The sequence below is a fragment of the Pollicipes pollicipes genome, unplaced genomic scaffold (genome assembly GCF_011947565.3).
Source record: "Pollicipes pollicipes isolate AB1234 unplaced genomic scaffold, Ppol_2.1 Scaffold_4002;HRSCAF=4701_pilon_pilon_pilon, whole genome shotgun sequence".
NCBI lineage: Eukaryota > Metazoa > Arthropoda > Thecostraca > Pollicipedomorpha > Pollicipedidae > Pollicipes > Pollicipes pollicipes.
In genome coordinates, this window is record NW_023596420.1 from 10,442,206 (window position 1) to 10,468,061 (window position 25,856).

At 54.0% G+C, this 25,856-nt stretch overlaps 1 protein-coding gene across 1 annotated transcript in view; it reads left to right on the forward strand.

Moving 5' to 3' along the window:
- The window catches only part of cic (Putative transcription factor capicua), a 69,956-nt gene that overhangs the window by 5,005 nt on the left and 39,095 nt on the right, over window positions 1-25,856 (forward strand). The window contains exon 2 of the mRNA XM_037216501.1: window positions 6,319-6,451. The gene's annotated coding sequence lies outside the window, so the exon portion shown is untranslated. The remainder of the gene's footprint in view (window positions 1-6,318; window positions 6,452-25,856) is intronic.

Genomic DNA, 25,856 nt, shown 5'->3' on the forward strand with positions numbered 1-25,856 from the left:
TGAGGGCGCGCTGACTATTATGGTCACCTCTCGGCGCCGCCTGATCCTGGCACCTGCGTTTACGCGCACATTACCAACGGAGAGGTGGTAATGTACGCGTACAGTACCACCTTTCAGGTGGCACAACTGATCCAGCAGGTGTTCACGACAATTGATGCCTGGTGCGGACGGGCTTAGTGCTCAGAGCGTGTCAGAGTCAGAGTCAGAGTCAGTTCGAGGGTGTGCCCATGGGCTCTGCGCGTCCCGAGACGCCGCGTCGCCTGCCAGTTGCGTTCTGTGACCGGGGAAGAGGGGCAGCGTATTAAATACGCTGTAAAAAACTCGCTCACAAGGAAGGAGCGGATCAGTGGGTTCTCCGAAAAGTGCTCTCGTCGCGTCTCCCGAAGGCCCGGTTTCTCCGCTGCCGCTGTGTTAAAAAGTTCTTGAGAAGGTCGTTTACGACTGCCTACATGCACATTGTCGGTTTTACGTGTGAACCAGCGGGGCTTCGCGTGCACCATGTGCGCACGCAACACTTACTTTTTTGCAACACGGAGGCACCGGATGGCTGAAATCATGCGGACTAACGCATACACTGACCGTTTACCAGCCGTTCCCCATGTGACTATAAATCATAAACTGCCGGCGTACAAGTTTTAAGACGGATTTCAATCAAACGGTAGAGCCTACTCATGAATTGAATCGTACCTTACGGACCACAGCCAGTGAGCTCTCTGAATGCTGCACAACAATTGTCGTGAACATCTGTCCGATCAGTTGTGTCTGAAGCTGGCAGATGTGTTTCATTACTCTTCATACCATTAACCGCGTCCGCTCACACGTGGGCACACGTGGGCACTGAGTGTACGGTGCACCGGCCATATAATGCTATTATTGAGCTAGCTGACAAGCAGATCCACGCGCTACGTAAGGAGGACATGGTCGACCTTTCGGGCCGGGCGCGCGCCTCGCATCGTAGACGGAGCCGTTTAAAATGCAGTGCCATTTCTGCCAGTGTTAGGAAGTCACAGATCACAAGTCACACTTCTGTCACAGATCGTCGTGCACGTCTCCCGGCACCATTCGTGAACGTCGTGCCGGTGCCCGTAACCTGGGAGAGATGCACTGCACTGAGCCCTTACCTTTGCCAGCTATGCGGAATCGGCGGTTACCAGATCGAACCGATGGCTGAGCCTTATTATCTGCAGCATGCAAAGGTCTGGGCACACGGCTCAATCACAGAGATGATAGCTTGACATGATAAACTCGCATGTTCACCGACTGATTGCATCTGGCAGCGTGCTTGGGCCCGGGCAGCCCAAACCACCCTGAGTGGCTTGAGAAAACCCGACAGAAATTCCTGATCCGGGTGGCGTGCTCCTCAGACAACATACGTAAAACTCGGAAAATGCTCATCTCCTGGAGCACTAGAGATTCCGTCATGAAATCACCTTTGCACCGACGTGATCTCATGTGCATTGAAGCGTGTTTAACAGGCAACTGGGTAGTTCAGTTTTTGTCCTTCCTCCACCTGCACACGCCAACGCGAAGGAGCAGTAATCCTTCACTGACACGCTCCTTTCGCTCTAAATCTGCCAGGCTGCAGTATGCGAGACTCCCTTTTCACCGAATTGGTGTGGCACCCCACTTTTGGGACGTTCCTTGACGTATGGCTTATATGCCGTATGCGTTGCGCGCTTTCTCATTTTTACACTGTTCGTTGCGCACGACTAACTTTTATGATGTGCATGCCTGTAACTGATTGCTGTGCTTGTAGGTGATCATGCACTTAACATAAACATAAAAGCACTTCAAAGCGACGTGGGAATACGTCAGCCAGCAACTATAACTGGGCCATTGAGCGAACACGAAATGTGGCTCGCTGCCGAAGCACAAGTGTCTTATACGTCAACAGATGGCAGGCAGTGTGGAACTCTTATACCCGGCGGCAGTTGGTTTTTGTGCTCGTCTGGCGCCAGCGCCGGCGGCGGCGGTCGCGGTAACTGAGGCGGGATGGTGTGTACCAAGAGGTTCAATAGATCGCCCGCTTTGACGGAGGAAGCCTGTTCTGCGGTTTCACTTACCATTAGGTACAACCATCGCAGTTCTGCGCTGTTCGAGCCCACCTTCATACCGGAACGGCAGCTTCTGACAGAATGCGAGTAAACGTGTACTTTATGCAGAAGACTGATGTTTTGGCGGCCATGACTGAAGACGTAAAAAGGGCTTGCTAAAATGTAATTATTTGAGACTTGAGCTCACTTGAGCCTATTTGAGACAGGATGGGAAGTAGACACGTTGGTACAGAGAATCTTGATATGGATGATTATGGGCCAGGGACCAAACCTCCCCAAGAGGTAGCTTTTCAGCCGTTCGTTAGTGCTTTTAGCTACATCGTGGCGCTTTGGCAACCACATTCGTGGGCCGAGGACAGTTAGGTGAGTTTGGGGGGAGAGAGAGAGAGAGAGAGAGAGAGAGAGAGAGAGAGAGAGAGAGAGAGAGAGAGAGAGAGAGAGGAGAGAGAGAGAGAGAGAGAGAGAGAGAGAGAGAGAGAGAGAGAGAGAGAGAGAGAGAGAGAGAGAGAGAGAGAAGAGAGAGAGAGAGAGAGAGAGAGAGAGAGGAGAGAGAGAGAGAGAGAGAGAGAGAAGAAGAGAGAGAGAGAGAGAGAGGAGAGAGAGAGAGAGAGAGAGAGAGAAGAAGAAGAGAGAGAGAGAGAGAGAGAGAGAAGGAGAGAGAGAGAGAGAGAGGAGAGAGAGAGAGAGAGAGAGAGGAGAGAGGAGAGAGAGGATAGAGAGAGAGAGAGAGAGAGAAGAGAGAGAGAGAGAGAGAGAGAGAAGAGAAGAGAGAGGAAGAGAGAGAGAGAGAGAGAGAGAGAGAGAGAGAGAGAGAGAGAGAGAGAGGAGAGCGAGGAGAGAGAGAAGAGAGAGAGAGAGGAGAAGAGAGAGAGAGAGAGCGAGAGAGAGAGTAGAGAGAGAGAGAGAGATAGAAGCGAGAGAGATAGAGAGAGAGAGAGAGAGAGAGAGAGAGAGAGAGAGAGAGAGAGACGAGCAAGACATCCCCACAGATGCGGATCTCCATCTACGCAGCTATGTACACCTCCCTGAAGTCTTGGGACGAGGGCCGGACCACGCCAAACACAGCGCAGCAACGCTCGGGCCTTGATGCTATATTAACCAGTCATCAGCCGATGGCCTTCGAAGCCCGGCCAGTGCTGGCGCTGTCAAACGAACCGTAAGCTCATTGCACCTCCGTAACGCCGAACAGCACGCGTCGCCGTTTGTAACCGAAACGGCTCTCTCAATCGGATCCAGTGAACGTCAGGAAGTCATTTCTGTCACCGCCCTCGTGGCTCTGGCCGCCTTTAGCCGACCCCAGGCAGCACGAGCGCCCTCGGGCTGCCGCCCTGGCCGAGCGGGCCGCCGCCGCCGCCGCCGCCACCACCGCCGCCGCGCCGGACCTCCGTCTTCCATGAACTGAAACGCCAGCCGTCCGCCGCCATATCTGGCCGGCGCTCCGGCAGCCTGTCGCTAAGGAGACGTTGCCATGGTGACGGGCCGGTAGGGCTCCGTGCCGGTCCGGGCCCGGCGTGACGGCCGAGCGGTCGGATTGGCGGATCCGGTGCTTTTCGGACGCAGCAGGAAGTGTGTGATGTCGTCTTTTGGCACTAATTACGTGATCACTAGTCACTAATCACGATCATTAGCGTGGCCATAACTGTGACCAGTGGGGCCCGAAACCCGGCGTCTTTTTGGCACATTGGGCGTATGCCGTGTTTGGCCCACACAGAATAGCGCCAAATTGGAATGGACCCCAGTAGCCTTCGGACACTCGTAACTAACCTATAACGTGCGACAGCCGGAGGTCGGGGTGCGAATCCTCCTATTTCAGGAATGTCTTCCGAGTCACGAATAACTAAAAACGCGCTCGTACAAAAAAGCACATTGATGTCCTAAGGGGCAAGGAGATCAATAATTTGCGCATGAATGCCCTGAAAGCATAAGCCTTCATAAGTTTTATGTCACTGCGCTGTTCGGCATTGAGTGAATGACACCGGGAGTGCAGAAGTGAAAAGGCCGATGGAATGGTCTGTGTTCCGTCTATGGAATGCTCTGTGCTTCGTCTATGGAATGCTCTGTTCAGTCTATGGAATGCTCTGTGTTCAGTCTATGGGATGCTCTGTGTTCAGTCTATGGAATGCTCTGTGTTCAGTCTATGGAATGGTCTGTGTTCCGTCTATGGAATGCTCTGTATTCCGTCTATGGAATGCTCTGTGTTCAGTCTATGGAATACTCTGTGTTCCGTCTATGGAATGCTCTGTGTTCCGTCTATGGCATGCTCTGTGTTCCGTTTATGGAATGTTCTGGCAGCTTTTGAAAAATCGCGTGACGTTCCGTTGGAATGGAAGCAGGCTGGATTAATTATAACAGCTGCTGCTGCTGCACTGGGATTGCCGCTTTTGAGCTCCGTAGCTGTTGTAGCTGGACTAAGAGGACCGTTGCCGTCGCTGCAGTAGCATCACGCAGGAGGTGTATGTTCCTTTTCAGCTTGTTTCGTACGCCCTCGTATGTCCTTCGTCCTGGCCGTGCTACAGAATGTGCCGCCTTACGACAGCTCACGTGTCCTGCCACCCGCAGCTGGCTGCACTGGCTGCCCAGTTGCCCAGCTGCCCGAAGTCCTTGGAGAAGTCCGGTTGGTGGTTCGTTGCGGGCATGGTTTAGCCGTTGGCCGCTCGCCCAGCCCCCTCCCCTGCTGATTTAACAGGGCGGGCACCCCTGGGCCGCTCTGGACGCGCTGGCGGACACACCGTCTCAGCGCAGCTCGCGGCACGGGCGGCGCCAGCCTCCTGTGGCGGGCTGGGCAGTGGGATGCAGGACTCCGGTCAAGGGGCAGTGAAGTGCAGTGGAGTCCCCACTGCTCCTGAAAATGGCTGAATTTTCCGGTCGAAGTGTTACGAGGAGCCGTCTCACGTGTCACGCGAGTGTCCCTGGCGGGAATAATGAGCGACACCCCGGGCCGGTCAGCGGCGGTTTGTGAGCGTGACCGCTGATGGGGGCGATCTTGGAGAGCTGCAGGTCATGTCTGACCTGGGTGCACTGTTCCCGCCTACTTGGTATCCTGAAGTACCTCTGGCTAAACGCCTGCGCATGCTTTGGGTGCCGAGACCTCAACACTTTGGGAGCTGGTGACTTTTCTGGTGTCTTTATCGTCCCTCAGATTTTGTGCTTGATGTGCTGGTGGTAACGAATTGTTGCCCCTGCTCTTTCTCTGGTGCAGCGATGATTCATAATTGTCTCTTCCTTCTCGGGAACCTAATGAGGGCCATTGTGACCCTTTTTATTGAGAGCCAGCGGCTACGGTGGCCGTATTGCCCCCCCCCCCCCCCCCAGTGGTCATGGCGCAGCTGGGACTCGAACCCGGACCCTCCACGTGAGAGGCCAGACTTGGATCTTGGTACGGACCTGAGCTCTGGTAGGACCTTGTAACCATGTGAACGGCAAGGACGGGCAGCATCTGTTTGAATTTTAAATGTGACCGTTGCCTGGTACGGCAGCTATGTCGCCATTGCAGCAGATGCGAACATTAGACGACAGCGAAGTGATGCTGCATCGCTCCAAGGACGACCGTAAACATTTTTGTTGTTGCCCGTGTCCGTGCAGATGGTAACGGGGGACATCCACTCTACATGAATTTCTATGTTTTAGTCATATTTAGTTTGGCGCGCCCAATCAGCAGTTGGAGCTGCTGGCCGGGCAACAGGCGCCCAATTCTGTGATATCTCCCGAGGGCGGATTAATCACGCTCGCCAGCGAGCCCCTCGGGAAGTTGTGTGACTGGGCGGGCCGTCAACACGTAGCGCCAACATTGGATTTCCGCAGCGCTGGTGCCTGATCAGGTTGTGCATCTTAAATTTTATATATTTTTTGAAATTTGACACTCGCTGGTGTGAAAACGTCTTCGTTTTTCCCCACGTTATTGCTACGTAGTAGGTTCAGCTTTGCGCGTGATTCGTTAGCGATGCCAGTTTCCCACACGACACCATGGCAGACATATCACCATACTGACGCTCGACACCGGCTTACATATACGATGCTTGAAAGCCTAGATACTTACTCATTTTTAGATGATTAAGCAATTACTTAGTTAAACTATTATGGCAGTTATGGGATATCGTTTCCCGAGGCGGGGCATTTAGCAGCATTCTGAACCTTCTTAATGAACTCAGAGGTACGCCTGAGTGACCCACACGGCACGAACTCCACGAGGCCGTCATGTGATCCCACACTCTGTGGTCTGGCACGCCGCTGACATGACCGTAACCCAGCCTCCCCCTGCCGACAGACCGGGGCGCCGACTGACCGGGCGCTGACACCAGAGGTCGTCTCAGCTCCCTGAGAGGTCCGCCTGCCGATGACGCCGGTCGGCGAGGGGGCGCGCCGGGCGGCGCCCCAGTCCACCCCGCCCACCGTTCACGGTGAGTGGACCCGCTGTGGCGAGGAGCCGTGCTGTTCAGCTGCCGTGTATGTGACAGCAGAGGCTCAGTGGACAGCTCGTTGGCCGCAGCGGACGGAGGAAGAGGTTTGTGCGTCGTAAGTGCGCTGTACGGCTTATGATGCCGTGGCGCAGCGTCCGCACCAGCTTGACAAGGTTCCGCACGTGCTACCGTTGCGCTGTGTGCAATTATGTTCCCCCGCACGAACCCCCGCCCGAAAAGTTCGGCGCTCCATCTTCAATGCTGTCGGGCTGAGATGGGAACTTTTCCGCACAATCTCATCGGGAATGTGGGTCAAATCTGTAAATCCCCGGCACAATTCTGAGATTACCGGCTAGAGGAACAGTTTGACACTTTTGACAGGTTTTTGCATTCTCTGGAAGGCCTGTTTATTTATGATGTTTTATCTGAGCGCCGCCTCATTTGTCATCGACCGAAGTTCCTGTTGACGGCGAGCTTATAAACCAGCGACGCGATGGGCCCTCTCCATGCCACCGGGACCCCGGCCCTGTGAGGCGATGAGCACGTGTGCGCGGGCATGTATATGGATAGTGTGCCGAAATTTACTTTACCGTATGCGTCTTCGGGCACGTGGATAATTGTGCAATGAATATGCTCATTGTTACAACGATGGTCTCTACAGCTTAACATGCTACCGGGATACTCCACGGAAGTGCTGTATAACGGGGTTTGGGATGGGGGTGGGGGTGGCGGGGGGGGGGGGGGGGGGGGCGTGGCGTGCGGGCGCTCGTTCCGATGTCGAAGAGGTCCGCGGCCAGGGTGTGACCGTGCTGCCCTACTGAAGCTGTGAAGCTCTGAAGCTGGTGCCCGCCCAGGGGCGCAGTTTTGCAGAATGAGTTGGGGGGGGGGGGGGGGAGGGATCGCTGAACAGTGGAAAACACGAAACCTTCCTCCAAAATATTCCAAATGGGAACGGATCTCTCTCCTAATTTGACCCACTTTCTCGAAGTTGGGGCGAGGATAAAACCCAAGTTTGGGATTGAGGCTCCACAAACTGAGTTCAGCATAACGAACCTGTGCCCGTGTAGTGTTGAACTGTCTGTGTACGTGGTGATCTGTATATATATATATATATATATATATATATATATATATATATATATATATATATATATACACCCTAATTCGGGGTCAAGTCTAGCCTAAGAGGCCGTTGTTAATACAGCGGGCGCTGATGGTGTGGTGTTAGCACGCAGTGGCGAGCGGAACTGATTCCGCAGCAGTACTTTACCGCTGCAGTCTGCTGCGGAACTGGTCAGGAGTATCAGCAGCCAAGTGCACAATTCACTAACAATGATCGACAGCCAGGGAAGGAGGAAATGCATGCTGACCGTCAGAATGAAGGGTCATGACCCTTAGCGCACCCTTACACCGGCTGACAACACAAGCAGGCGATGAGATTTCTTGGGAGAGATACGTTGACAGATTCCCTGTCATGGCCTTTACAATCCCCAAATCATCACGTTCCGTTTATTCCGCCGGTTTGTATATATATATATATATATATATATATATATATATATATATATATATATGTATATTTCTATTTCTATTTATTACTACATATGTTTACTATATATATACACATATACTTGGACTCGGTACCTCTGGGTAGCCATTAGACGTGGTCCTGTGCAGTGAGCCGAGCGACTGACTAAATTCATGCCGAATGGTTAGCCAAGTGTGTGTCCGTGTTGGTGAATGAGTGCTTACCGAAAGAATCTGTCTGAGTGAGAAGTGCTTGTGCGACTGAGGAATGCAAGTTAAGCTTGTTGATCGACCGCATGATGAATGCTAAATCTTGGATCGTTGTGATGACAGAGTACTGCAGGTCCTTTTCACACCAGTGCCTTTGTTCCGGAGTGCTCTACCGGGGAGCTGGGGCGCCGGAATACCGTTGTGTCACAGTGTCTGTGACTCATGTCTGAGCGCACTTGTGCGTTAGTGCCCTGGCCTATGTTTCGCTTTGAACACGAGCGAGCCCTTGTGCCTGAGTGAAATTGTGCCGGAATGTCTTTGCATCGGAGTGCTTTTGTGCCAAAGTATCTCCGCGTCGGAGTACCCGTACGCTGGAGTGCCTCTGTATCGGAATACCATTTCACCGGAGTGTCTCTGTGCTGGAGTGCCAGAGTGCCTCGAGGAGTGCCTTTGTTGGGGAGTTCTGAAGTGCCGGCGATGAGTGATCACATCCGCGCGCCGGCGGCGGTGGCGGCGGTGCGCGGGCGCGCTTCCGGGCCGGACCGTCTTCATTGATCGCCGTCCGAATTGCCGAGGTCAGGTCGGGCCGTGTGCGGCGGCGCGCGCGCGCCGGCCACGCCGCCGGCCGCGGCGCCGTCAGTGGCCGCGGCGGGAGCGCCCGCGCCCGGCCGGCCGTCCGCCGCCGCCCGCTGCCCGCCGCCTGCCGCCTGCCGCCCGTCCCGCCGCACAGTCCGGTCCGGCCCAGCGCGGCCCGCTGCCGCCCAGCCGACCGTGGCCATCCAGGTATGTTAGGCGATCCCTGGAGAAGTCTGTGCCTGCTGGAGAAGGCTGTGCCTGCTGGAGGAGGCTGTGACTGCTGGAGAAGGCTGTGCCTGCTGGAGGAGGATGTGTCCGCTAGAGAAGGCTGTGCCTGCTGGAGAAGGCTGTGTCTGCTGGGGGAGGATGTGTCCGCTGGAAGAGGATGTGCCCGCTGGAGGAAGATGTGTCCGCTGGAGGAGGATGTGTCCGCTAGAGGGGCCGTTTCCGCTGGAGGAAGTGTGTCTGCTTGCAGGAGTTAGTTGGGGACGTGCAGCCCCGTCTGTCCCGTGCCGGGCTCGTACTGGCGCTGCACTGAAGGACTGGGTGCGGTGGCTTGGTGTTGGGCGCGTCGGCTTCGAGGCCATTTTGCGCCCACCTGTACCGAAGGAACACCGCCCAACGCGACTGCGATGGAGCGTTGCGTTAGCGCCAACCCTCGCCCCATTTGAGATCGCACTAGTGTGGTGCTGAACGGATCGCTTGCGACCCGGAAAGGAGTTTAAACAGAACAGTTCGTTTTACACCCGTGTGTAGCCTGCTAGTGGGGCGGAACGTTGGAAACACTGTAGACTTTCTCATAAAGGCAGTTTGTTGTAAATTTGCATTGCAGTTTGTAAATTTGTAGATGTATTTATAAAAACGTGTTTCATAAAGCAGAAACCTACAAACAACTACTAATTACAAATCTACAAATCCACACACAAAATTTTAAAAATTTCTCGAGCATTTCTACAACCGTACCATGGCATGTTGCATAAAGACCAGCTAATTTTCCAGCCGCGGTACATTTGTAAGATTAAAAGAACAGATCACAACTACAAATCAACGATGGCCTACCCCATTGTAGAAAAGGTAATCGTAAGCTTAAGGCAATGACAGTAGCAGAAATGGATTGAAGACGCGAAGCTCGCAGAAAAATGAGGCTTGCATGAATCTCCCGGGCAAAATAAGCAAGTTCTCAGAGGAAGTGCAAGGATAAACAAGCTCGCAGAACACAACGCTCAGAGGGAGCAAATCAGTGACGGTGTTGATGGATTAATAATCTCCAACTCTGCGTATGGCCGGTGTAACCGAGAGTGCAACAAGTCTATTCCTTTGCGTTATTACCCATCACTATGAGTGACCTTGGCAACCGCACCGACCCGATTCAAATCCTGCGTCGTCGTGTGCTTGTGTGCTGAGGGACTGGGAAGCTACTGATACGGAGGTGATTATTTTCCGCGATTAGGTCTACTGACATCCAGGTCACTGCCACGCTGAATTGGCTGTATTTATAAGTTATGGAATATCTTGATTTTAAGTGTAGTTTCTGCACACACAAGTGGAAACAGGTATGCTCCACCTATCAAACGGCGGGCATGCGACGACGTTGATCTCAACCCCAAACGAGGACAGCTATCGTCGTGTGTGAACGATGCATGAATCCCATGTCTGTGAGTAGAATATAGGTACCTATCATGGTAAAACAACACTGGTATTATGGGCTTTTTTTTACTTGGGTACCTGTATTGCCGACGGTGGGGAGAGAGCTACGCTGGCTACGGGGTTCCTGTACTGCCATGATGGAGAAATGCTGTTAGGTATCAGCCGACGTAGTGACGTCACTGAAAATGGGTTTGCATCGATCGGGATTCTTTTGGGCCGACTGAAGGCTACAAGGCATTTGCTAGCGATATGATGTCACTGGTATTCGACTGGATATGTGACGTCACGGGTTGTGAGGCTTTAGGGCTCTTTTGGGTGCAATGAATGCCGTAAAGCATCACCTGACGATATGGCGTCGCTGGTATTCAATGAAACATCAGGCGCAACGGGCCTTATTCCATCTTTACCTCTCGTACCTGTCTGCTGCAAGCATTTGCGTGCCGAATAAAAGCTTGACCGAATCACCTGAATGTGTGACGTCACCAATCATCACTTGATACGAGTGCACTTAGGCCCCACGGCCGTGGTGTATCATGTTCCGTGAAATATCACTGGGTATCGTGACGTCAGTGATATTCGACTAAATATTGGTCGCAACACGTCAAGGTCCATTTTTAGCTTCGTACCTGTCTACTGCAAGCACTGGCGTGATGAATAAAAACTACCAAATCACGTGAGTGTGTGACGTCACTGGTCATGCATTTTTATGGATCTTTGGGGGCCAACTGAGGGCCGTAAAGCATAACCTAATGATGTGACGTCACTGGCATTCAACTGTGTGTGATGTCACTTGTGATCAGATTTTACGGCCTCTTTTGGGCCGACGAAAGGTCATACGACATTAACTGAAGATGTGCCGTCACTGGTATCCGAATACAATTCAGGCGGCCATGGCCATGCTCCATCTTTACCTTTAGTACCTGTCCATTGCAAGTATTTGAATGCTGAAGGAAGGGTCTGCCGAATTACCTGAGTGTGTAACGTCACTAACCATTAACTTGTATAGACTGTTTTGAACCCACTGTAAGCCATACCACATCAGCTGACCATATGACGTCACCGGTTTTCGTCTAGGTGTCATGCGCAACAGGCCATGCTCTATCTTTGCCTTTCGTACCTGTTTACTGCAAGCATTCGCGTGTTATATCAAGGTGATGCTGAACCATCTGAGTGCGTGACGTCACTGGTCATGAGTTTATACAGGTTCGCTTGGGCAGCCCAATGCAACAAAGCATCATATCCTGTAAAGCGTCGCGGGATGATATGACGTCACTGGTATTCGACTCAACATCAGGCGCAACAGGCCATGTTCCATCTTTACCTTTCGTACCTGTCTACTGCAAGCATTCGCGTGTTATATCACGTCATTGGTTAAGAGTTCTTACGGGCTCTTTTCAACCCCCTATATGGTATAATGCTTCAGTTGACGATAGGATGTCACTGGTGTTCGACTTAACATCAGGCACAACATGTCATATTCCATCTTTGCCTTTCGCACCTGTTAAAGTAGTGGCGAGCCTAATGATGGCTCTGCCGAATCACCTGAGTGCGTCATCATGAGTTTTTACAGGCTATTGTTGGCCGAGTGAAAGCCATTAGGCATCATCTAACGATATGTCGTCACTGGTAATCCACTAAGTGTGTGACGCCATTGGTCATGAGTTTTCCCGCGCCTTTTTGGGCCGACTTAAGGCCATGAGGCATCAGGTAACGATATGACGTCACTGGTATTCAATTAAGCATCAGATACAATATGTCATGTTTCATCTTTACCTTCCGCACCTATCTACTGCAAGTATTCGCGCGCCACATAAAGGCTCTGCCCAATCACCTGAGCGTGTGGTGTGACTGGTTATGAGTTTACGCGGGTTTACTCGGGCTGACTGAAGGACATCAAGCATCATCTGGCGATGTGACGTCACTGGTATTCAACTTAACACCAGGCGCGACAGGCCATGTTCGTCTTTACCTTTCGTACCTGTCTATTGTAAGCATTGACATGCTTAAGGGAAGCTCTGTGAAATCTCCTGAGTGTGTAATGTCACTGGTCATGAGTTCTTTACGGGCTGCTTTTTTGTACCTATAGGGTACAAGACATCAGTTGACGATATGACATCACTGGTATTTGACTTAATCTCAGGCGCAACAGGCCATGTTCCATCTTTGCCTTTCGCACCTCTATACTGCAAGTATTCGCGCGCTACATAAAGGCTCTGCCGAATCACCTGAGCATGTGGTGTAACTGGTCATGAGTTTACGCGGGCTTACTCGGGATGACTGAAGGACATCAAGCATCACCTGACCATATGACGTCACTGATATTCGGGCTGTGGCCCAGACTTATGGCCGCTAGGCGGCGCCCTTGATTATTATTTAGCCATCAGGGCATTCCGGACCGTAGCTGCTCAGGGGCGCATCCTGTGATGTCGGGCGGAATAGCTTTGCATATACGTCGGTTTGTGGGCTGGGAAAACCTTTGTTTTGTGTTTACGTTGGTTCAAAATTTTAGTCGTTGAAACAGCCCGTTGCGTTTGAAGTTGTTACTTAATGGTGCGCACAATAAAATTAGTGTGCTTAACTATGGTGCATCTCCCACCTCTGCTGCGGAACTCCGTAGCCGTAGGTGGCCAAGTGACCTCCTACCAACTGATGATCAGTGACGTCACATACTCAGGTGATTCGGCGGAGCCTTCATATAGCACGCGAATATTTGCAGCAGCCAGGTACGAAAGGCAAATATGGAGCATGACCTGTTGCGCCTGATGTTTAGTCGAGCACCAGTAACGTCATGTCATCAGCTGATGCATTATAACCTAAAATGGGTTCAAAGGAGCCCGTAAAAAACTCGTGACCAGTGACGTCACACACTCAGGAGATTCGACGGAGCCTTCATTCAGCACGTCAGTGCCTTTAATAAGCAAGTACAAAAGGTAAAGAAAGTACGTGGCATGTTGGACCTGATGTTAAGTCGAATAACAGTGACGACATATCATCCTGTGATGCTTCACGGGAGGTGTTGCTTTGTGGCCTTGGGCGGCACAAGTGAATCCGTATGAACTCATGACCAGCGACGTCACCCACTCAGATGATTCGTCTGGAGTTTAGTTGATTACCAGTGACGTCATATCGTCAGCTGATGCTTGATGTCCGTCAGTCAGCCCGAGTAAACCTGCACAAACTCATGGCCAGTTACACCACACGCTCAGGCGAATCGACAGAGCCTTTTTGTAGTGCACGAATACTTGCAGTAGGCAGGTGCGAAAGATAAAGATGAAACATGGCTTATTGCAACTGATGTTAATTCGAATACAAGTGACGCCATAACGTTATCTGATGCCTAATGACCTGAACTCGGCCAAAAAAGGCCCGTAAAAAGCTCATGACCAGTGACGTCACACACTCAGTGGATTACCAGTGACGTCATTTCGTTAGCTGATGCCTTATGGCTTTCGCTCAGCCAAAAATAGTTGGTAAAAATTCATGACCAGTGACGTCGCACACTCAGGTGACTCGGCAGAGCCATCATTTAACGCACCAATACTTTACAGGTACGAAAGGCAAAGATGGAACATGACCTGTTACGCCTCATGTTAAGTCGAACACCATTGACATCATGTCGTCAACTGATGCATGTTTCCTTATAGAGGGTTCCAAGGAGCCAGAAAAAACTCATGACCAGTAACGTTACACACCCAGGAGACTCGACAGAGTCTTCATTCAGCACGTCAATACTTGTAATAGGCGGGTACGAAAGGTAAAGATAGAACATGGCCTGTCGCGCCTGATGTTAAGTCGGACACCAGTGACGTCATATCATCAGCTGATGCATTATACCGTTTGGGGGTACAAAAGGTCCCGTAAAAAGCTCTTGACCAGTGACGTTACTTACTCAGGAGACTCGACAGGGCCTTCATTCAGCACGCCCATACTTCCAAGAGACAGGTACGAAAGGTAAAGATAGAACATGGCCTGTCGCGCCTGGAGTTTAGTCGAATACCAGTGACGTCATATCGTCAGCTGATGCTTGATGTCCTTCATTCAGCCAGAGTAAACCCGCGTTAACTCATAACTAGTTACACCACACGCTAAGGTAATTCGGCAGAGCCCCTGTGTCGCGCGAATACTTGCAGTAGATAGGTGCGAAAGGTACAGACGAAACATGGTTTAGATGGAGCATGGCCTGTTGCGGATGATGTCTAGTCGAAACCCAGTGACATCATATCGTCAGCTGATGCCTTATGGCCTATAGTAGGCTCAAAAGAGTGTGCAAATTAATGGCCAGTGACGTACACACTCAGGTAATTTGGCAGAGCCTTCCCCGGCAATGCTTGCAATGGACAGGTACCAAAGATAAAGGTGGAACATGGTCTGTCGCGCCCGAAGTTCATTCGAATACCAGTGACGTCACATCTTCAGTCATTGCCGTATGACCTTTCGTCGGCCCAAAAGAGGCCGTAAAACCTCATGACCAGCGACACGCACAGTCGAGTGCCAGCGACGTCACATCGTTAGCTGATGCTTTATGGTCTTTAGTTGGCCGCACAAAAAATCCGCCAATACTTGCAGCAGACATGTACGAAAGGTATAAATGGAGCATGACCTGTTGCCTGATGTTCAGCCAAATACCAGTGACGTCATATCGCCAGCTGATGCCTAACGGCATTTCGTCGGTCCTATAGGGCCCGTGGAAACCCACGGCCATTGACGTCTTACAGTCGTATAGCAGTGACGTCGCTAGCTGACACCTTGTGGTCTTCAGTTGGCCGAAAAGCACCGTTGGAACTCATGGCCAGTGATGTCACACACTCAGGTGGTTCGGCAGCTTTCATCCAGCACGCCAATGCTTGCAGCAGACAAGTACAAAGGTAAAAATGAAGCACGGCCTGTTGCACCCAGTATTTATTCAAATACCAGTGACGTCACGCTATCCGGTGATACTTCGCGGACCACGACACACCGTGGTCGTGGGGCTTAAGTGCACTCGTATGAAGTGATGATTAGGGACGTCACACATTGGGGTAATTCGGTCAAACCCCTATGCGGCACGCAAATGCTTGCAGCAGACAGGTATGAAAAGTAAAGATGGAACGAGGCCGGCCGCGCCTGATGTTCAATCGAATACCAGTGACGACACATGGCCAGCTGATGCATTACGGCATTCAGTTGACCCAAAAGAGCCTTACACACTCACGACCAGTGACGTCACATACCCAGCCGAATACCAGTGACATCATATCACAAGCAAAAGCCTTATGGCCTTCAGTCGGCCCGAAAGAACCCCGACCCCGATCGATGCAAAACCATTTTCAGTGACGTCACAATGTTAGCTGATGCCTCACAGCTTTTGCCCCGCACGACAATACTCCAAACCCTGCAGCTAGCGTAGCTCTTCCCTCCGTCGGCCATACAGGTACCCAAGTAAAAAATTACCGTATTATGCTGGTTCACTGGGTCACTGTTTGGCCGGTTGCCGTAACCGCCAATATTCTCTTTGTTTACTTCTGCTTAAAACTTGAAACTAAGACGCACGATTCATACGATGACAAATGTATTTGATTACTGATATTGGGGAGCCTGATGTTCTGTTCCTTGACACTTTCGATGCATTTTCTCTTGTTTTTGCATACAAACCGTAGTATTTATGATAATCCATACCATAAGTTCCGTTTTTCCCGCGCTCGTCGGACATCGCTAACGCCAGCTGGCGGGTGAAACACTGGAGGAGAGGGGGGGGGGGGGGGGGGGGGCATTATTGGATTCCCTATTGGTGGAGTCCCGTGCCACTCAGCACAGGGCAATGACGTCACTGGTACCCTAATGTGTCATTGGCCCCGCCGCTGCTGGCTCCATCGTCGTGGTGTAGCGGGAACGGGTAGATACAGCATTCAAAGTGAATGGAGGCAAGGCAATTGATAGCCATTCAAAGTCTGATTCGAAGCATCAGGCAAAGTCGTACTGGTTTCGGCTAGTGTTTATTTTATCTTGCAAAGAGGGGCGCCAACTTTTCCAAATGATTGGGGACAAACCCGGGACCCAGGTGAAATGCATATGTCGTGGTAGGGTGAGCCGTTTCCCGCCCCCCCCCCCAACTAATTATTCAGCGACATTACGCCCTTGCGAGGACATGTGAACCTAACCTCGCCCTAGATACGTGTCTCACGTGTCTAGATACGTGCTCTTAGACCACTTAATTTTGATGTACGGTAGTTTTTCCAAGTTGGTGGCACGGAATAGTCCTTTATTTTAGTAGTGCGGTCATCAACCGCAGGTAACGTCTGAAGAAGGCCCCCGCGATATTTGCATCTTCTTTAGGTTTTGTGGTAATCGGATCAGAAGATTTGTTGGGGGGGGGGAGGGGGGAGACAACAACATATGGGGACGGGTGTCACACGAGGGCCCTCACAACGGAAGCAAACCGATCCCTGCCTACAAGGTCGTAGTCTTCAAACCCTGCTGTTTGGTTGTTACGCAGGAGCACAGTCAAGGGACACCCCATTGGGCCCACATGTCTTCATTTTTACTCTGAGCCAGACTAACTGCTCTACTCCGAGTTGGACTAGCTGCTCCCGTTAGAGGACGGCCGGCGTCATAAAGGAGACCAATGTATCCTCAGAGGGCCTACGAATCGATCATGAGGCGCGGTGCCCGGCGTATTGCCAGCATGTCGCATCGTAAGTATTCTGCGCCCCCCCCCCCCCCCCCAGTGCTTCGCTCACGATCCCGCCTCAACGAAGCAAGTATTTGGTGTCGGTGTTCATTGCGTCCCTTCCGTGGCCCCTTCATGAACGCGTCCATCGGAATAGCTGGAAAAAAAGAAATGAAAGGAAAAAAATATTGGGGCCCGCTCACAACTTGAGGACTTTTTCACAACTGGCCTTTCATAAAGCCCTGTGTCACTCCTGCTCCACCAAGATTCTGGATGCGACCCTGGGCCCGTAAACCGGCGCCGGCAGAAGCGGGGACAGCGAGAACGATGAGCCCGACTGTGTGAGCCTGGCTGCATGCATTGACACCAACGTTCCGCTCAGTGTGGGCGATGTAATTTAGGCTGTTCCCCGAATTTACACCGAACTTATCGTTTGATAGCGTAATATGTTCTAGGGATGGAGAGAAGAAAGGGTAGCTTTTCCCAACAAATTTGGCATGCAATGCAGCTGTAACCAACGAAAACGCAAGTATCCGGATTGTCATATGCACCGCGCAGGGCTGCGCGCTGCTCTCGCTGTGTCAAGACTCCAGTGACGTCACGTCAACGTTGGGCGTATGGGGTGCTAAAAAGCCGGTCAGGCATACTCGTAATACGTATACGGCCAGACGGCTCATTGAAGGCAAATTACACACGCCGGCGAGCTTTACAACTTTGTACAACGCACGCTGGTTTTATGAAACAGTTGTAAATCGTAGTTTGTGAACTAAATTAAAAATGACGAAATAAAAACGGTTTGTAACTAATCTTCATCAGAAAGGCTACTGGAGGCGAAAATTCCGAAGATGGTCTCAATCTGAAGTGCTGCCACGTTACTCAGACTGGTACGACTAACCGCATGCCGTTTCGCCCCAGGTACAATAATATATGCCAATTCAGACTTCAGCAGTGCTGTGGAAGTCAAAGTGAACACAACATTTTACACTAAATAGATTGTTACACTCCCCTTGCTGTTTCCCCAAGTGACGCTTAGCAAAAAATGTGAATTATGTTCGTGCCAAGCACATGCCTGTACTGTACGCAACTCCAAATTATAAAGTATTTCATAAGTTATGAGCTTAATGATCTGAGGCAGTTCTAATACTAAATTTTAAAAAAAAGTCAATTTTATATTTACAACTCGTCTGGGTTTCGACCCTGCCTCAAATAACCATACTTATTGGCGCTGTATGACCTGTGGTCGATGCGAAAGATCCTAATTCATGTCATCATTATCTCACCACGTTACAAAGACACTGTAGTTCTCCGAGTTACATGGCCACAATATCCTGTCGATCCATGTCAGGTCCTGGCAATGTTGTGATGTTTTTTCTTCATTTCTTACATGGTTTGCTTGAACACGTTTTTCTTCCATTTTTATGTTGCTGCCTGCCTGCCTTATTTTGCGTAGAAAATAGCAGGTGGCCAAGCAAGATAATGACATGTTCTGACCTGCCTGCCGTGGCCTGGGCGTTGTTCCATAAAGTGACAGTACCGTGCTACGAGCTTTCACTTACGATGTTAGAGTGTTTACTCCTGAACTCTGAATAAGCTAGAATGGGCTTTGGGATGAGAAGTTTTCCATTTGTTTCCAGTTTGTCGATGCGCCAGGTGTGCGATTTGAATGAAGCAATGCTGAGTTACGGGGTCTGCGAATGTGTGAATCTTCAGGGTAATGGTGCACGTTTTAACAGCAACAGCCTAGGAATAACATTTTGCTGCTGAGCTCACACATAATGCTGTTATTTTCACAATGCTGTGATTTACTTTCAGTGTGCGTACTATTTTATGCCTGCAAAAGGGAGGGGGGGGGGGGGGGGGGGAGGTAAATCGGCGGGAAACATGACAATGTTTTACCGATGCATCGCAAGCAGCATTTAGGACTGAGTGGTATGTGCGCCAAATATTTTATACGGTGGGCAGCTGTAGGTTGCGAATGGTCAATTATGGTGTGCACGTGCATAAAATACTTACGTTTACTGATGCGCTCTATTAAACAATTACATAATTCAAGTGAGCCAAAATGGCCTATTTGCTCTATGTATGCTAGTATGGCACAGTGGGAAAGTGCCTAGGTTTTATTTCCCTTCATGAAACCAGGCCATGCAGGTGTAATCCAGGTAAATACTATAGATGCTTCAAAATGTCCTTTTCGGTGTTTGCCAGTGTAGGCGATGAATTACAGGTGCTGGAAATAACCCAAAGTTCCGTTTAAGGTCCGTGGTCTGGCTGGACTCAGAAGCACTGGTCATCAACAACTCAACCATATGAGGGTTATTGGATACATATTTGATCTTGCAGTATGACTGCGAGCTATATATCTATCTAAGCTGTCTGTCTGTCCGATTATCTGAGGCCCAGCCAATCATAACACGAGACCTGACCCGGACGCGTAGTCTCGTGTACGGGCCTGAAGAACGGGAGTTTTTTCGGCGCTGAACCTCAACAGCTTCTTAATGCATAACCCATGCAGTCACCTGACAAGATAACAACATGTATCTTTCTCCCAAATGTATGCAAACGTAAGACCGTACCCGCTATCTGAGGTCGTCGTTGCTGTGGCCGGGGGCAGAGGCATCATGCACAAAGTCGTCACACTGGTCAGGCGAGCGGTGGCGGTGGTGGAATCCCGTTAGAATTTGGGGATAAACTTGGTTTAGATGTCATTTATTTCCATTCAACGCCATGGGGCTAGTGGCCTTTGCTTTTAAAAGTTGAGCAGCAGCTGCCTCGTCTGCCACCGTAGCACGTCGACCGTAGGGGCGAATGCTAGTTTCTGTCCTGTAATGTAGTTTCCTATTCAGCTGAGGGGCGGGGGGGGGGGGGCAGAAGCTCTCCAGCCCAACTTGGAGTTCAAGTCCTCCAACTTTGAGACAACATTGGTCCAAATCCGTGGAGCAACGCGTTTGTTGGCGCATTTTGGGGTGTGTTGTTGGCGTGTTTTGTATTTTTTTTCTCCGCCGAGCCGTCTCTCCCAAACTCATTTTTTTGAAATTCTGCTGTCGAGCTGCCGCCACACCCCTGTGAAGTGTAAGCTGTGTTGCAGTCGGTAACTTAATGAAATCAATATGTTTTGTAAATTTTGTGGACCCTTCTTTGGAGAGGGGCCACGAGCTTTAGCTTTCCCACCGCCTAAGTAAAGAGTTGGGCAGAGTTGGGCTCCTACGTACCGTCACGACCAAAGTCAGTAATGCTCCCACTGATCAGAAGTCGGAATGACCTGGGCCTAATATCAATGCTTACTATGCCTTCCAGAGTTCACCTCTCTCTCCAGCATGCAATGCAACGGCTTTGTCGCCATTTCACTGGTGGTGGTCCCGCTGCACTGAGCGGCGAGTCCAAACAATGGTCCCGCGCAGCCGACCTCTGTCCGGTCAGACGACTGACATTCGCGCCGGGGGCACGCAATCAGCCAGAATCGGAGTCGTGATAGGGCAGAAGCGCCGAACTTTTCAACCCGGCGGCCGTTCTGCGCTCATCTTGCCCCCCGGTGTGAATGGCGATGCGGCGAGTTGTGCGGCCTGCCGTGCTTGGGCGGCAGAGACGGCCGCATCCAAGCACGAACGCACAGGCCGCGAGCTGAGCGGTGAGCCGCAGCACGGCGAGGGAGCTGTGTCGCGTGCAGCTCTTCAGCGGCTGAGGCAGCCACGACTCGACGTTGATTCACGCGCGAGGTCAGCTGGCATCACGGCCGGCCAGCGCCGGGCTGATGGCCCCCCGCGGAGTCCGCGGCGGCGGCCGAACGACCTCCATGTCGGCGACCCGTCCCTCGGTTTAGCGGCGGCTCTAAAACCAATGCTGGTCGATAGCCAGTCACGAACGCCGCCGGCGCGTCAGTCTCAGACAAGGATGCGATCGCGGCGGATGGCCCTCGTCGTACGTGTCATTGCCTGGGGGCTGCGGCAGCCTCGTCGCCGTCCGGCGTCTCCGAACAGGTTTTCGCGCGACGCTCAGGCACTAGTTCGGCGTGCTTCCGCTAGATGTCGACCGGCTGCGGCCGCGGGTCAGAGTTGCCGTTGGTGGTGGCCTTGGCGGAGCCTAGATGCGGGGGTTGTTGAGGCGGGGTGTTATCATGTGTTTGGCTAGCCCGGGGGCGTTGCGCACCGAATCGGCCGCGAGGCGGCAACAGCCCGGGGCCCCAGTCTGTGCGCGGGACTGTTTTAGAGCCATGTGGCTGCATCCGCCAATATTTCAGAGAAATCACTCTCGGTGTATGACGTTACGTGAGAGAACTGTCTCGCGAAACCCATTTGCATCATCGGCGTTTTATGGTAGGGTTCCGCTTGTGCTCCGTTTGAGGGCCAGGAAGAGTCGGACGCCTCCGTCATCCGCCGCCTGCATGTCAGTGCGCAGGCGGTCGATATACAGGGTCTCCTTCGACGCGGCCGGGCCACGTCATGGAGCGCTTCTGATACTCGGCCTGCGGACACCCAGTCCTGATAAGATATGAGGCGCGGCCAGGAGTGCGGTGAACTCCCATGCTCTGTCTGCGTTGTTTTGTCGCCTCGACGAACTTTATTGGCTCGAAGGTGACAAGAATTCCCGTATCTGGGCGCAGGCGGCTGCAGGCTTCGGGCTCGAGGCGCCTTGTGGCTGTTTCCTGGAGACACTGTCGCCTCCCCCATGACTTGGTGCCTGCCAGTGCTCGCGCGAGGCCTGCCCTCATCGCTGGCGCCGTGCCACGACTGGGGGAGGGAGGGAAGGGGGGAGGGGGGTGGTGGTGGACCGAGCACCCCTCCCGGCTGTGGGCCTCCCGCGAGACCGCCGCCGCTGGCCGTGAGGTCACGCGCGTGACCTTACATCCTGGAGCGTCTTGCCAAGTGGGATTGTGTGCTCACCGTCTCCCGATCAGATGGGGGCGGCCACGTGCGGACAGAGCACTTGGCCGGGCTGGGCGGGGCTCGCGTCGACTGACCCAGCAGCCCGCGCACCGCCCACGGCGCCTGCATTGCCACGTGCCGCCGGCACGCCCGGAGGCGGCCGCTCGGTATGGCCGGGCTCCGTCGGCAGGGGCGCCTCCAGCGGTCCTGCTTAGCCAGGAGCGGAGGAGCCTCCAGCGGACCTACGGAGCCGGGGGCGGAGGAGCCGCGCGCTAAGCTCTGGGGTCGGGCGCCGTTGGAGCTGCTCCTGGTGGATAGCCTCCTTCCGGCCTGCCTGACTTCGAGAAGCACGTAATCCTTGACCTGGATCGCAGAGGATGTGAAGGGTGCGTGCCGCCACTGTGTCGCACGCCACGACACATGCTCTGGTGCCGGCCGATCTCGCCTCGCCTTGGAGTGTGCCATCGGTCGAGATCGTGACTCGCTGTTTTGGAGTGAACTACACGCTGGCGTCGGTAATGGGCGGAGACGTGTTCCGTCTGGTCCGAAGTGGCCCAGCGCTGCGGTCCTCGGCGCCCCGTCCGGCGGTGACCTGGCGCCGCCCGTGCGTCCGGCCCACCAGCGCCAGCTGACTGGGACCGGCGCGGCGGCACTGGATATGGGTAGCCCGGCCATGCCCGTACAAGCCACCAGAGGTGCAAACCGACGGCAGCAGGCCCGCCGCGCCCGACAGAGGCGCCCCTGGCGGCGATATTCGGCGAAACGCGCCCACCCGGCCCACGTCTGCACTTTTCCCAGCGCGGCGCTGACAGCGTCGCCCGCGTGGCTGCGCCCTCGCCGCTCATCCGTGGCGTGGGCGCGCGGGCGGCGCATGCGCACCTCTGTCGGGCGACGCTGAATGACTCACGGCGCCTGTAGTGGAGCCGGCGGCGCGGCCGGCCGGACCGCCGTGGTGCGCTGCGGGTCGCGTCGCGCCGCGCCGCCACCCGCCTGAATGGCGCGCGCCGCACGCCCCTGTGCGCCCACGGACATGGATGTGGCACGTCGGCCGACTGGCGGCCGTATTTGGAGAGCGGCCGGCTGCCGCTCGCGGAACCCGATCCCCAGCGTTGCTCTGTCCGCAGGGCCTTCTCGGTCAGCGCGGTTCGAGGAAGGACGACGTGCCGCCGGAGCAGGAGCAGGTCATCTGCTCTGGGGCTGGTTGACGTCAGGTTCACATAAGTTTGCTTTTGTCAGATGCTCTGAATCGGCTGGGGTCAGAGGCCGCAGGATTGACTGCGTCTTGTCTCTCCATGGTCGGTTGCGGGGAGGTGCTGTGGGGCTGACTGAGGACAGCTGCTCCAGGGGTGTCATGGGTCAGCTCGGCCAGGGTGTGCTGAAGTCAGCTGCTAAAGGTTTGTCGTGAACCAGCTGCTCCACGGATGGCTGGGTCTGGGTGCTCAGCGTTGGTCGGAGACATCTGCCCAGGACTAACTGTGAGGTTAGCTATTCTGATGTTGGCTGCGGTCAGCTGCTCTGCTGTTTGCTAGGGCTAGCTGCCATGAAGTTGGCTGGGGTAGCCGCTCTGCTGTTGGCTGGGGTCAGCTGCCCTGAGGTTGGCTGGGGTCAGCTGCCCTGAGGTTGGCTGGGGTCAGCTGCTCTGCTGTTGGCTGGGGTCAGCTGCTCTGAAGTTGGCTGGGGTCAGCTGGTCTGCTGTTGGCTGGGGTCAGCTGCTCTGAAGTTGGCTGGGGTCAGCTGGTCTGTTCTCTGCTAGGGTTAGCTGCTCTGCTGTTGGCTGGGGTCAGCTGCCCTGAGGTTGGCTGGGGTCAGCTGCCCCGAGGTTGGCTGGGGTCAGCTGCTCTGCTGTTGGCTGGGGTTAGCTGCTCTGCTGTTGGCTGGGGCCAGTTGCTCTGAAATTAACTGGGGTCAGCTGCTCTGCTCTTGGCTGGAGCCAGCTGCTCTGCCGTTGGTTGGGGTCAGCTGCTCTGCTGTTGGCTGGGGTCAGCTGCTCCGGGACTGGCTAAGATAGCTGTGGTTTCAGATTTAATCAGGTTGAAGGCCAGTTGAAGGTCACTGAAGGCCATTTTTCTTTTCATCGGGAACGTGGGGATGCCGCCAGAGGTAAAAATTGTCCAGAATTACACGGGGAAGTCCCCGCCTTTGCTAGGGTATATGCCCAGTTAACGACATTTTGGAAAGCGTGGTGACGTTACATTGGTTTGGGAATACAGATCGCTGTCTTTTGGTGATGCAAAGCCGAGCCAGTGGAACATCGTGTGCTTTTGAGGCTTCAACCTTTCAACGTTTTTGTCAGTTCAGTCGAATAACACCGTGTTGGTCACCCGTATAGATTAGGCAACATTTCTTGCTGGCGGAAGGAAAGGAGAAGGTGAATTGGGTATGTTGCACCTAACTTCCAACAGAGATCTCCAACATGAGCTGTCAGTGCGGGGGCAGGGTCAACTAGCGCCTGTCGAGTTTTCTCTGACACGCCGGCGTGTGGCGGCCGGCTCGGGTCGGCCGGACGAGCGGGCGTCATTGGCCGGTCGTCCGCGCACAGCTCTGGGAGATCGGCTCGTGCCGGCGCGGCGGCGCGGCCGGCCTCGGGTCGCTTGCGAGCGCGCAGGTGCGGCGGTGAGAGCCGAGCCGGCCCGGCGTGGCGTGGCCCGGCGCGCTGCGGTGCGTTATTTTCGTGTGGTCGCCGCCCGCCCGGCCTGCCGCCGCCGCCCGCCGCCGGACTGGGGCTCGGGAGTGCGGCGCGCCGGCGGACCAGCTGATTTTTGACGTGGTACGCTGAACGCGCTCCTGAAGGTCATTTCGCGTACGCTGTCTGACATGGCGTGCTGAACTGGGGTGCGCTGCCTGTGCGACTTGAAAAGTGCGCACACGTGAGGTTTTTTTACACGGAGTGTGTCTTTTATGCCCGGAATAGAAGCAACTTCAGATTGACACCGCTGTTCCAGAAGGTGTACAGCGGCGGGCCGTACGGCTTGTGCGTGCTTCCAAGTCGCCTGGTTTTGCGTGCGTCCTTTCAGACGGCGTCTGGTCGGCCTAACGGCCGTGTTTGCTCCCGGCCCGTCCCCGGCGTTTTTCATTGGGACGGCCGGGGATCGATGTGACGCGCCGCGCCGTCCACGGTGCCGCTGTCAGAGGGTGTACAGCAGCTGTCGGAATGGGGTAGGCTGGAGCTACTCGCCCCCACTCGCCTACGTGGGAGAGGCTGGGAGTGGCGCGCCAGCGGCCGACCGCGTGGTCCCCTCTCCCGAGCTGGCGCCGTGACCTGGAGCTCTGCGAGAGCCGGAGCGCCGGCCTTCAGTCCTGTGAGTAGGGCCACGAGCCCGTCGCCGGAGCCGGGCGACAGGCGGCCATCTCAGCGCCGTGCGTCAGGGATCCAGGACGTCGTGAGTGACTCTTGCACCGCTGGCCGGGCCTCGTCTCACAGGCCGGCTGCGTCGCCCGCTGGTCGGCCGCCGTGACCCACGTGTCAACGAGCCGCGCTACCACGTCGCGCTGCGTCGGGCTTGGCTGCCCTGGCGCGGGGTGTTGTAGCCTGTTGCCAGGAACGCAGGGACCGTGGACGGGGCTCCATTGAGCCTTTGGCTCCTGCCGTTGGCCGGTTTGAAAGACGTTGCGCCGACTGGTGGGGACTGTGTGGCGTTTGTGGAACGGTGCGACGGGGGTGGGACTCGGTGGGAGGTGATGTGGCCGTGTGCCAGGTTTGGAGCCGTGCAACATGGGGTTTGACCGTGCTCCGAGTGAGGGTGTAGTATGCCTGGTGACAGTGCGGTGAGATGACCGCCGTCAGTGGTCATCAGCTGATATCAACAGCCGCCAGCTGACGTCATCAGCCGCCAGCTGACGTCGGCTGGCGGTCTCCTCCGCCGGCGCCGCTGCCGCTGCCGAGCGGGCGGCCAAGGCCGGCCGGTCCGCTGGGAAAGTTCATCCGGGACGGGGCGCCGTC